Consider the following 14,495-nt stretch of genomic DNA (forward strand, 5'->3'; position numbering starts at 1 on the left):
GATTTCCAGCAGACAGATGTTTTCTTTTCGGGATTACTGAGTCAGTTGAAGGGAATCCCGCATTCCCGCACTTTACAGGAAACACTAGACTGAAGTCAAATCATACGAAAGAAACGTTTAGTAACATACAAAAAAAATGGAAATATAGAATGGCAATAAATTGTTCAAAACATTTCCAGCAAGACTGATTATAAAAGTCAATGTTACAGCAACCTTCCCACGCTGGGCCTAGGCTGTCCGTGTGACACGTATACCCTGAAGTTTTAAAAAATAGCCATTGACATTGCCCTTGTAATCGTGAGTATATAGGCAATGGGGGGGGGGGGGGCGCACATCATTACTGGTTGGGATTGTGACTAAAATTGAGATCATACTCTCTGATTACTATCCTTTTGTTTTGAAACTTTTCTTGTGAAATTTTACTTTTTGCTTTTTTAAAAGATATGTACTCTTTTTCCTTTATGTGTTTTTTTTTATAGTTTTTTTTCTTCAGCCAGGATTACCCGCGAACTTGTAATTATTTTTTAATCAACTTGTAATTATCATAGGCAAAGTGCAATGTTTTGAGCAGTGATATACAGCTTAGAGCGTAAGAGTCACCCACAAACCTCATGTGGCCATCTAGAAATTTCCTGAGAACCACCAGAAGGCTTTCAAAATGCTATTAAGAGACTAGGAAACATTTGGGTAATTAAGGAAATATGACTTTTCACTTTTTCTCCAAGTAAAAGCTGAAAAATGAAAGATGTACGAGTGAATTCAACCCTTTTACGTTGAAATGTGGTCTGTTAACCAAGGCCTGGTTTTTGCATTGTATAAGTACATGAAAAATATGACATTTGAAATATGTTGCGTATTTTCTCATTTATTTGCATGTAACATTTCTTATTTGTAAAATTCTGTAAATATACATTTATTCAGAAATGCAGGATACATAGCCATTTACATGGAATAATTTAACACAACAGTGTTACCTTGTTAATTCATAGTAAAACGAGCAGACATAAACATTTTATCTCTATTCTGGTGGATTAGATGTCTTAAAAGAGTTTGCTGTTACAGATACTAACAAATTAAGCAATTTAGCCATAACATTCACTGAATTTTGAATAAACCATCACTTACTAACAAAAGCAAAGATTTTTATCAATCAAGTTGACAAAACATAGCAAAAATTTAATATATGATTATTTTTGGTATGATTTTCCCAAAGCGAACATAAAATACAAGTATTTTTTGATAAATAGTCATTTTGGGGCAAAATGGATATATTGTACAATTTTTTTTGTATCTTTGGGGCGTTCCAATACACCCCAACCAGTTAAGTGTAGCAATACACCTCTACTTGTAATAAGTTTTATCTTTGGGGCGTACCAATACGCCCCAACCAGTTAAGTGTAGCAATACACCACTATGATAAATTGTATATATCTTTGGGCGTACCAGTACGCCCCAACCAGTTAAGTATAGAAATGCACCTCTATGATAAATTGTATTTATCTTTGGGGCGTACCAGTACGCCCCAACCAGTTAAGGGTAGCAATAGACCACTATGATAAATTGTATATATCTTTGGGGCGTACCAGTACGCCCCAACCAGTTAAGTGTAGCAATACACCACTATGATTAATTATATACATATCTTTGGGGCGTACCAGTACGCCCCAACCAGTTAAGTGTTGAAATATACCACTATGATAAATTGTATATATCTTTGGGGCGTACCAGTATGCCCCAACCAGTTAAGTGTAGCAATACACCACTATGATTAATTGTATATATCTTTGGGGCGTACCAGTACGCCCCAACCAGTTTAGAGTAGAAATACACCCCTATGATAAATTGTATATATCTTTGGGGCGTACCAGTACGCCCCAACCAGTTAAGTGTAGCAATACACCACTATGATAAATTGTATATATCTTTGGGCGTACCAGTACGCCCCAACCAGTTAAGTATAGAAATGCACCTCTATGATAAATTGTATTTATCTTTGGGGCGTACCAGTACGCCCCAACCAGTTAAGGGTAGCAATAGACCAATATGATAAATTGTATATATCTTTGGGGCGTACCAGTACGCCCCAACCAGTTAAGTGTAGCAATACACCACTATAATTAATTATATACATATCTTTGGGGCGTACCAGTACGCCCCAACCAGTTAAGTGTTGAAATATACCACTATGATAAATTGTATATATCTTTGGGGCGTACCAGTATGCCCCAACCAGTTAAGTGTAGCAATATACCACTATGATAAATTGTATATATCTTTGGGGCGTACCAGTACGCCCCAACCAGTTAAGTGTAGCAATACACCACTATGATTAATTGTATATATCTTTGGGGCGTACCAGTACGCCCCAACCAGTTTAGAGTAGAAATACACCCCTATGATAAATTGTATATATCTTTGGGGCGTACCAGTACGCCCCAACCAGTTAAGTGTAGCAATAGACCACTATGATAAATTGTATATATCTTTGGGGCGTACCAGTACGCCCCAACCAGTTAAGTGTAGCAATAGACCACTATGATAAATTGTATATATCTTTGGGGCGTACCAGTGCGCCCCAACCAGTTAAGTGTTGAAATATACCCCTATGATAGATTGTATATATCTTTGGGGCGTACCAGTACGCCCCAACCAGTTAAGTGTAGCAATACACCAACAAAATTGTGTGTGTTTCTCAAAACTACATATCTTCTTTTACACAAGTTGTTGCAAGAAAATAAGAGTACACACTGCCCAATCAATAGTATGTGTAAAACATAAGGTTTCCTAGTTATTCAGCTCAAATTCTTTATCTATAGCTGCATATCTTTCTTTCAAGTCACAGACTTCCCTCTTTGGAAGGCGATTTTTATGGGTTAAATTAAAGTCCCAGAACATTAAGGAATGGAAAGAAACTGATGGTGTGTATGGCTGCTTATTTCTTCCTTGGCCACAGTCTAGCAGTTTCCAGTCTCCAGTCCAGGATCCCTTCATCCAATGTAAAATAACCTCATCCTTTTAAATTTTAGTGACTTCTCCAAAGCATGGTCGTGTGCTTGAATCAATGAGGTTTACGGCTGCTATATTCCCAAATTGAATATAGTCAGATACTTCAATAACTTCTTTAGCAAAGTTATAACATTTATATATATCACCACTCTGAAGATCTTCAACTCTAAAAGCAAGGAGCAGAAGGGCAGAAGGACAGAAGATAGCGGTTCTTATTCTCCCTGTAACAATTATCCATTTGCAAAAACAGATCCTTCCCAAGAGTATCCTTGTGCTTCACTAGTGTCCACAAATTGCATGTAATGGTCATGTTTGAATCATGTTGGATATGCTTCAGATCAGTCATAACATATATGCAAACTTGTCACATGGACCTTTAGTGTGAATTAGGACACCTGAAAAGAAAGAGAAGAATGAATATATACTACTTCATTGACATGTATGATAAAGAGGTTGTTATTACTTGTTTTCTGCTATTAAATAAAGTTTGATAATTAACCTACTATGTGCTTTAACAAACAAAACAAAACAGTCACATAATATTTGATGGATACTAAGGCCATAATCTTTATCAGAACAACAAAATAAAGAACAGAATTGATTTGACCTCAACCAAAACAATAGGAACACTAGACTTCTTGTAACCTTAGGTGTCCATCCTTATACTATTTATGAAGATAATCAAGCTTCCCCTCTTGAGACATTGTGTTGTAAAACAAGGCATCATACAAACAAACACCCTGTATAAACACCCACACACACATACTGCTCACGCACATACATACTGTACTATACACCAACATGACATTACAATTTCATACTGTAGGATTACAATTTCTCGGAAACCAGAAAACGTGATGTTTACACTTATAATGACATAAACACTTTCCGTCTTGTGCACTCTTAGGTCACTTCACAATACCATGGAGGTAAAACAGACCTCCATGATAATATAGTACTGACCTGTTATGTGGATGTGGATGTTTTACATCCTTTTCACTCTTGACAAAATGTGGCAGATCAGTCTTTGATTGGTCCATTCCATCGACTATAAGGGTATTCAGTTCCAAAGAAACCTGGCACGCCTTAGTGCGGGCAAGATGTTACTGCTCTCCTTTTGACCTAGTAAAAATAGAACATATTATGATACAAAATAAACTCTTAACTGATACAGGGTTTACGATATCAGATAAGAAATATTGATTTGAGTTTTGATCCAATATCATTTGAGAAATAATGTAAATGATATATGGGTCAATCCATGCCAAATCAACAGATTTTTGGGTCGATTCCACGTCGACCCTCTTAGAATCGCCTGGAACTGATATGGTGTCCTGCCATATGTCTCAAAGGATGAAATTGGGCAAAAAAAAAATTGAAACTTTTTCGTTGCTAGGTTACGACCCCGCCTAGCAACCAAATTAAAGTGGCTCATGAGAGTTACATCAGCCCTACAGAAACATGCTTGCGAGGGCAAACAGTGGTAACATTGTATCTTCATTCAAGGAGACCATGTAAAACAACATTAGAAACTATTGAAATGTTATTTATTAAAAGGGTTCTGTCTAGTACTCTTTGACTCCCTCTCACCCCCCCCCCCCCAGCACCCTCTCCATAGTGCACTATGCAGATTTGTATGCATATGTGACTGAATTTTAATACTGCAAAGAGACTGCATAAACATGCATTCAAGGTATACTGAATTACTGTATTTGGTAAGGTAATCTTCTGCTTCAAATTGTCTGTATGCATGTAACTCACCCCCTCCCACCCACATCCTCTACCCAACCCTATATCAGATTAGAATATGAATGTGAACCAGTGCATACATACAGTGTGCACTATATATGTGTGTAAATGTTCAGTACAGTGTTATTTTTACACCAAGCACTAAATAAATACACACTGTCCACAATCATGTACAGTACACACTGTGTACTGGTCATTCCATTCAATACTGTGCATATTTCAATATCATTTTAAATATTTGCAATTTAGTGTATGCTTTTGCTAATTCAATAATTAAAAGACTTTCAATAATTTAAAAAGAATGTTTAACCAGTACATAAATGTGCAGTGTGTACTGTACATGTTTTTGGACAGTGTTTATTTAATAGTAATTGGTGTAGAACAACACTGTACTGAACATGTACACACATATACAGTATAGTGCATAGTGCATATTTCAATGTCTTTTTAAATATTTGCAATGTAGTGTATAATTCTTTTGCTAATTCAATAAATTAAAAGACTTTCAATAATTTAAAAGGAATGTTTAACCAGTAAATACATGTACAGTGTGTATACTGTTCATTATTTTGGACAGTGTGTATTTAATAGTACTTGGTGTAAAATAACACTGTACTGAACATGTACACACATATATAGTGCACACTGTGGACCATACCAATAATTCAGTATACCTTGAATGCATGTTTATGCAGTCTCTTTGCAGTAGAAGTCAGTCACATACTGTATGCATGTATACAAATATGCATAGTGCACTATGGGGAGGGTGTTAGGGGGGGGGGGGTGGGAGCCAAAGAGTATTAGACAGAACCCTTTTAATACATTTCAATAGTTTTTAATGTTGTTAGCATGATCTCCTTGAATGAAGATATAATGTTACCACTGTTTGCCCTCGCAAGCATGTTTCTGTAGGGCTGATATAACTCTCATATATGCCACTTTAAGCTGCCCTCCAGAGCATTAGTAACTTATATAAAATATGTTTTAGCACATTCTTTGCATCATAACTATACATATCTTACTAGTTTGTATTGAAAACCAAAAATAAAACTTTTAATTGTGACCAAATTTGACCTTGAAATGCCCAAAATAGCCCAAAATATTTGTAAAATGTGATGTTTGAGGGTGCTGTTCACAGACATCGTTCGGCATATGACCCTGGAAATGCAGTTTATTGGTAGCCCTTATGCTAGTGGACCACCTTCTTAATTGTTAAGCACCTGTATGCTAATGCTAAGAAGTTGTTGTCATTTGAATTACTCAAATCAGCTTGTGCAAGCATTTTCATACATATGAACGAGGTGATTTTCGCAATTTTCGAGTCATAAATTTGAGTAGATAACACAAAATACACAACGTTTTTACTTGAGTTTCTAAAAATAGGAACAATACGCTCCTGAAAAAATGGTATTAAAAAAAATTGAAATATACCCACAGGCCCAAAATGGACCCCCAATTAGGGCCAGAAGTGAGATTTCTTAAGTTTGAGGGCGCTGTTCATAAAACGTACCACCCGCTTGACTTTCTTTTTGCACTTTTCCCGTACAACTACTACTGGGCAAGGATCCTATGGAAAGTAAAACTCAAACATGCCTTTGCTTGTGAATATAGAGCACACTCAAAGTAGGGCCAGAAAAGACCCAGGCTATCTCATTTTCTGCCATTTTAGTTACTTGTTACGAAAAATTGAGACCAATCCAATGACCTTTCTCTGAACTTTAGGGTTTATCATCTTAGTTAGGGCTACTATATCCAATTTGTAGTTCAAGAAAGTTTTTGAAAGAGATAAGTGTTAACTAGGAGCACGAGTCAGGAGCATCACTGACACACCCACACATATAGAGGACTTGAAGGAATAGATAGTCTTTCTATTGCTTTTGACTTCTGCAAGGATTCAAAAAGGAAAGCAGACATCAACTTTTAACTCTAAATTAGTAAAATATTTTGACTCACTTAAGATGATTAAGATGAACTTCTTGCAATTGTCGGCATTCTTCATTTTTCTTTCCACTCCTCGTTCTTTCCGCTACCTCTTTCAAGTACCACCCACAGTAAACTCAGTCGTCTAGAAAAATATAATGTTGAAATACTTTAATTAAGCATTTAAAGTATAAGTTTTACTTCACACAATGGTGTAAAATTGAACTGCTTAACCTAATCAAGAAAAAGTTATGTAGTGATTAGTGATAGAGTTTTATTGTGTCAATTTGAACCATGTTGTTTTTATGAATACCCATAGAATAATGCAATGAGCATGTTGAATTTTGTTACTAATTATAACTGAAGTTAAGCATTCTTTTAGGTACTTTAGAGAATTCCTTTAAAGGAGTATAGGGTGTTAAGAGTTGCTATTGAGAAAAGAACAAGTAAAGCTGTACAACATCTTCTCATGTTATTTATTAGACCAATTGATAGGGATGTTTGGAAATAAGACCCTAATCATTTTCCCGGACAGTTGAGGTAAATGTCCTCAAAGGTGGAAATTAAAACAATTAAAGAAGTTTGACCAAAGGTAAGCATATTTTAATTTCTGGCATATTTGGGGGAACTTTCTGAAAATGTCACTATCTAAGGGAGTTGTTCATTGACATTTCAGCAGAAAGCACTTTTACTCCTGATTTGAGTGGAGGTTGCAATCAAACTTATGTAACATGTTCTTTAGAACTTCTTTAAATCAAAATTTTTGACAATAATTCTAATGTTTTTTAAGGAATGATAATGCAGCTTTAGTGGCACACTAGCTGTGAGGTGTATTCTCTCCAGTATGTACAGTACAGTCTTTGTGCTTGCTGAAGCTGAAGCTAACAATAGAGACACATGAATTTTTCTGAAGAAATGTTTAATGGACTGCACATGTAGTTAACTAAACAGATTAAATGTCACTGGATTGTATGAAGTTAAAGCCTCCATAGTCAGCAAAGATAAAAGGATGCAATGCCTGTGGTTTTGACACCCCAGGCTAAAACCCACCAATTGTGATTGATCAGCAGACCATGTACAGTACTTGAAAGTTATCATTTGTAATGTACACAGCTATTGCTTGTGTGAAATTGAATTTTGGCAAAACAGTCTTACAACAGCACTTTCGACCTCACAAGTTTCAGTATACTTTATCAATGTCTTCATGCTAGTTAATCAATTTAAAGCTACTAGCTATGAGGAATTTGAAATTTTATTCCCCTTTTCCCATGCAATGTATGCAACAATAACTGTCATAAATCCATGCACATTCACAAGATAAAATAATTAGGAATCTTGAACTCTTCTAAAGATTTCCATAAAGTATTCCTTGGAAATGATGCTTTGTTCACCAATGCCAATTTCTATCATTTCCTTATTCATGCGTGCATGGAGAGAAGTCTTTGTGTATGACACTGGAAGGTGCACTTCTGTTTTGTGGGGCATGTAATCTCCAATATGTTCAAATAAACACCTCATCCAAGCTAGTGCAAATGGAGTTTTTGTTCTCATCCTTTTCTTGCCTTTATTGCCATGAATTGCATTTTTCTTGCCAACTTGAAATTATTTCAGACAATCTTTGAATAACTTGCTACTAATTACCAAAGAACATACAAAATGCTTTCTCACATACAATCTTCCCACAAATTACATAAATAGAACAAGATTTGTCTCAGGTGTGACATGATCTTTCCTGATGAATCCAAATCTTGTCCAGAGTGAATTGCTTTAGCTCAGTTTCCCTCACTTCACTAACCTCTAGAAAAGACTGTTCTAGGTCATCGTAAGAAAGCGATTTGATACAGCTACCATTACAGCAATCAGATTGGAACATAGGCAGTGGATCAAATGCTTGATTGCGTCTCCTTCGTTTTTTCTCACTCCTGGTGAATAAAAAAGGTTTTGATCACATGAAGAAATTGATGCAGAAAAATCTCTGGCAATACCAAAGCTACTGCTACTACTTCCATTTGAACTTATGTCAAGGTACAACTGCAGTGAATCATTTGTTGTATCTGGAGAAATAGTACTGATGTTGTGACTCACAGTGACTGCCCCATTCAAACGACAGTGAAAGTTTTGTTTTAGTATGATTATTTAAAGTTGGTTCCTCTTCCAAATTTTCCATTTCATTATCCATGCTCACGTTCCTTTTAAGTGTATTAGGTAGGGATGTATTTCCCTTGCTTTTGTGTGGAGATGAGAAAAGAGTTGGCTCAATGTCCAATTTGTCAGGATCATCCTCTTTACATTCTGACAGAAAACTGGTAATTTGTTAAAATTTGTTAGGTTTCCTTCACACATTTTGTTTCCCATTAAAGTGGAGCACAATGACAAATGAGCACAACTAAATCTTCATTTACTCAGCTGCACACCACAATAACATGAGCCAGGGAGCTGCTACTAGCAGCTCCCTGGTGAAACAGTATCCAAAGCCTGCATTGAAAGAGTAAGTCCTCAGAGCATGACCACTGCTCAACAGTTTTACTCCCTTTCTGTGGTTAACCCTGCTTTTGAAGACTGTATATATTCACTGTTGGTTGCTGCAGTATAGACTGCCTTACACTGTGATATGAACTGGCTAGGTGTCATATGATCCTTTATTGACACACTGTTTGACCACAACCAAAGGGACAAAGTTTTCAGGTTTTATTTCCACAATGGAGTTGCAATCAGGCAAGACAATATTGTTGTGATTGATTGCTTCTGAGGTTAGTACTTTATGCAGACTGTGTAGCCCTGTTAAGAAATCTTGCACATCTGAGAGGTACTGTATGTGGATGTATGGAGGGAAAGGACTTCTCCAATGTCAGTATCAATGCTGCAATGTTGAAAAGTGAATTTTTAGTTGACAATATTTTGTCAAAATGGTACTGTTCTACCAAACTTCAGTACAACTTGTAAAAAAGGACAAAACTCATTAACTTCAATAAAATAGCCTGACCTTCAATAATTTTCCTAGCCATTGGGACACAGTCCCTAGTTCCCACAATCACACATAGTGAGAGCAACAAATGTGAGTAAAAATCTGCACACTGGACCATGCAGGGACATATATATGCCAAAACTGTTATTTGTTTTGTTATTTTTTCTTGGGGGGGGAGGGGGATGTTTGTAACTGGAAAAGCCTGAAATAAATTATAGCAATATGCACCATGTACAGTATGCAATAATGAAGTATATAAGCATATTTGCTGCTATAAAGATTAAATTTGAAAATTAGCACTTACCTAAGTTCTTAAATCTGTTCTTGGACAAGGCTTTTATACAAGATCCAGATCAGGTCCTCTGATTTTATCAGACGATCATCTCTCCACGGGGTAAACTGATGCATTGATCCAGTCGCATTTGCACTCGAGCCGTACTATGGATCTGATCCTTGCCCGGGCCGGTAAAAAATTCGGATTGGAAATGTGTCATTCGCAGCCGGAAATCGCGTACTAGTAGTACATTTGGTCCAAAACTTTCGTTTTCAAAGTTCATAGCCTAGAGTGACAATGCTACGTTAGATTCATAGGTCAGTTATGATTATTATATTGTATTGTATCGACGATGGTCAGGAATTCAGGATGCATGCTTTTTACGAAAAACACCCGATTTCGAAGAAGAGTTGACGATAAAAATCGTGTCAGTATGGACGCTAGCAACAAGTGTAGAATTTAAAACGATGGGCTCAATATTCGGAGTTGCCCTGGGACAGGGAGTACAACGTATGTGACATGTGTCATAACACACGATGTTTTTGTGCGATTACACTACAGTATCTACTGTACTACCAGGGAGTTGTAATGGGTTGCGGCACAGCTGATCTGTCAATTACTAAAAACTAGTACGGGGTGGCCAAAGGTCATTTACGGTTAGCATAATAATAATCAGGGTTACCAGCGACAAGTAACAATAAAACGTTAGATTTGCCAAAATAAAACCCCAGAAAACGCTAGATAATCAGTTTCACTCACTTGTTATGTGTTGTTTTCAATAATTCGTTGACTGCTCGTTGCACTGATTCATATCATAGGCAGTCTAGTGATTATTTTAACAAGTTAAAACGGTTAATAACAATCAGGAAATAATACAAGAAAATTAACTGTGGATTTTACAAAAATGCTGATTCAGTCCTAATGAAAAATCCAAGTATGAAAAACCCATTAATATTAAAACAGTTCACGCGGTATTATAGTGTAAAAGCCACGGAAGCCTATAAATATATTTTATTGGGTTGCCAAGTGGTAATTTGGTCTCAAAGTTTCAGAAAACAAAGTAATTATTTTGTGAATTACCGATTTGGTGCGATTTTTGATAAAACGTATGCTGGAATCCTAGAAAGGTGAAAAAATACGCTAGATCTATTGTGTGAATAGGCTAACGCTGGTAACTTTTATAATAGTACTGTAGTAGACTTGTTTAGTTGTACTGTGTAAAAATATGCACTATGCGGAGTTCTCATCAGTATTACTTGTCAAACACACATGCATGCCTATAGTCTTATTTGTGTTAGGTTAGCCTTTCTGTAGAAGTATTCATTTGTGGTTTACATGGATACATTTGGAAAATTTCGCTTTCACTTGTTTGTAAACAGTAGCACGGTGGGATATGGGGGCAGGGGCATGGAGATCTGCCCCACATCGATGCTAACCCCAGCTCCCAACGACTTTGCTGATCCTATATAAACAACGGTCGACCTGACCACCCCCCCCCCAACCAAAAAAAATAGCTGCATGCTTGTAAGATATATTATGGTATATTTTTTCAGCCAGCTTGTGATCATAACATTAAAATCACTTGCTATAAAGAATATCATTATATCCCCACCCCCCCCCCCCGCCTCACCCATACACAAACACATACACATTTCTGTTGCGACAAGTCCATTACAATATAGTCCTAGCCTACGGCGCTCAACCCTCCGATTTTCTACAGCCATAGCTATTTTCACTTAATTAATCGCACTAACATTGACAATACATTTAAAGCCTCCTAATGTGGCAAAATACATCAAACTTCCATGATAATTTTGGAAAACAGTAAAATGCTTGTGTCTAATTGATAGGGTTATTTCAATTTTGTTTGGAATATAATTATACAAATTTACCAATTTACTCTGTGCATTGTGATCAACTCCTAGCTGAATCATGTTACAATATAAAGGAAAATACCTAGTCTCCAACAAAAGAGGGAAAAAACACATTTTAGCAACAAGATGGAATAGAGGGCGTACTTTTTGCGACGTGGAAAACACACATATCTCTGGATCTAAAGGTGTTACAAAATCCTCCTTTACATATGTCATTGTCATTAACACAATTAAAAAGATGGGTAAAATTCAAGGTCATATGTATCAATTTGAGAAAAATATCATGTATACATTTTACAACCAAAATTGTTTATTCGCCGACTCTATAGGCATATACTCTCATTTAGGATTTGTTCACATTCAGCACTTCTGATTGATTAAAATTTTCGGAAATAAGATTGGAAACTGATATGCAGAAGTTATACACAAAATCTATCACATTTAGGGTTGAGGATCTCGCCACCACCTATAGTTAGTGATGTATTGAATTCGTATAGATTATGCCCGCACGTCATTGGGGTTTAAATTTTGTAATTTTTGTGAAATAATACGTGATACGGAAAAACAGATGTACTTCGGGTTCTTCATCCATCATTACTGTCCAATTTCCTGTAGTACAGGGGGGGGGGGGGGACATCACTTACTTATGGAGGCACAATGTGTATTGTTAAATGCCGTCCTGTGGGAGGGGTGATAGGGGAAAGTTCTCCCTTCCACTTTGTGAATTTTGGATCAATTTTAAGGGTCCTCAGATGCAATCTGGTGCTATATTTAGCAACTTGAAGTAATTCTCGGGCTTGCATCTGTCCAATATTGATGTTTTTAATTTATTTAGGCAAATAAAGTTTTTTGTCTGAGTATTTTTTTTAACACTACAACCGCATCTGAAGGGGAAGGGCACCTGGGGGCACGATTTTTTCAGGCCCCAGCCCCCCCCCCCCCTTGGCGACGCCACTGATGGGTACGTCAATGGTACTTAATGGTAACGGGTTTCTTACTATCATAGGAGGCACCCCATACTATAGCCCATCTATCAACACGGGAAAAAGACATTACGATTAACATATTTACATAGACAAAATATGTACTGCACGCAGCCGCGTACACTACACATATACATATTGGTTAACATGCATGTGTGACAGTAACTTTATTGTGCCCACGCTTAGGCATTGTGCCCACGCTTGAGAAAGTATGACTGAAATATAGTAGTCTTCACAGAAACTGTTTGAAAATTAAGCGATTCAGAAGGCATTAAAACCCAATACAAACGAGTAGACCCTTTAGGAACTGCACTATTTAAGAAGCCTATATATTACAAACTTTCTTGAATCCTCTTTCCGACCCCCCCCCCCCCCGCGCCTCTTTATTTTTCAAAGGTGTTGCATACGGGGAAGTTTTGGTCTCCAGTTAGGTTCAAACCTTGTTATATGCAACTACAATAGGTTATTTCGAAGGCTTAAAGTTATGATGTATTGGCCCCATATATGCTCCATATTAAAATATGGTCACCTTTGGGTAAAATTCTTAAACCGTTTGATTACCATCTAGGAGGAATTTTACCTCACTGGGAAATTCAGTCATCTAGGTGCCTATGACATACCGATCTTGAGAGACATTTACATATTGGTATACGTTGTCGTATGTATCCGTGTCGGTTTCTTGAAAAATATACGAACTCAGAAGTTCAATGGTAATGCAGGACACTGCGAGTTTCGCCCGTGTATTATTCGACGTGCCGTGTGTATACGTACACTCAGGGACGTCGCTAGAGGGGTGGGGGTGTCTCACACCCCACCCCTAATCTTTGTAAAACTGATGATAGTTGGAAAATTTGAGTGCGACAGTCCGAATTTCCGACTGTCTCACTCTAATTTTCCGACTGTCGCACTCTAATTTCATATATTCTTGTAATTTGTGAGTGACCTACAATTTTTGGTCAAAATTGACCTTTAATCAGTCATATTTACCACGTTTTCCTTGTCAAATTTAGAAATTGCATCTCGCGATCTTTATACTCCACCATACAACACTTCGTGTGATTTTGAATACTGTAAAAAAACGCCTAATAAAACTACTGTACAACGTATACGATAAAAACGCTCAATGCTTATCTACGGAAGCTTTAAAGTGCCATCAACATGAGAAAAACTTTGCCCCATAGGGTGAAATTTTTCAGTAAATTGTTTAGATAACAAGATAAAATCTTACAAAAAAAAAAAAAAAAAATTGGATTGCTTAGTTGCTTTAACTGAGCAATTGAACAATTTTCTACAAAATGTTTAATTGACAACTTATCATATCTCGTGAATTGGACATTTTGCTGCAAAATGTTCAGTTGTTCACTTCATTCCATCTGAGCAATTGAAAAATTTTCTGCAAAATGTTTAATTGACAACATATCTTATCTCGTCAATTGGACATTTTTTGGCAAAATGTTCAATTGTTCACTTCATTCCAATGGAGCAATTGAAAAATTTCTGCAAAATGTTTAATTGATAACTTATCGTATCAGTCGTCAACTCAACATTTTTCTGCAAAATGTTTAAGTATTCATTTCATTCCCAATGCTCAGTTGGAATGAAGTGAACAATTTAAAAAAAAAATCATGTGAGTGATAAATAGCCCCCCCCCCCCCCCGCCAAGAAAATAATATTAAGCGCGCTAGGAAAAAGCACTGTATTTTGGGGTAATTCACTATGTCGTC

The 14,495-nt window shown here is 36.6% G+C and overlaps 2 long non-coding RNA genes across 4 annotated transcripts in view; both read right to left on the reverse strand.

The window, feature by feature from the left end:
- LOC139964145 (uncharacterized) overlaps window positions 1-14,495 on the reverse strand; it is a 67,587-nt gene that overhangs the window by 21,627 nt on the left and 31,465 nt on the right. The window lies entirely within an intron of this gene.
- On the reverse strand, window positions 850-12,330 carry LOC139964144 (uncharacterized). 2 transcript variants are annotated; one of them, XR_011791843.1, is made up of 5 exons: window positions 9,945-12,330; window positions 8,471-8,597; window positions 6,709-6,820; window positions 3,970-4,128; window positions 850-3,401 (listed from the first exon to the last, which is right to left on the reverse strand). It is a non-coding gene; the product is annotated as an uncharacterized lncRNA (long non-coding RNA). The 2 variants fall into 2 exon arrangements; XR_011791842.1 differs by having other exon boundaries at window positions 8,471-12,322.

Source organism: Apostichopus japonicus, chromosome 22, assembly GCF_037975245.1.
Source record: "Apostichopus japonicus isolate 1M-3 chromosome 22, ASM3797524v1, whole genome shotgun sequence".
In the NCBI taxonomy this organism is placed as follows: Eukaryota; Metazoa; Echinodermata; class Holothuroidea; order Aspidochirotida; family Stichopodidae; genus Apostichopus; species Apostichopus japonicus.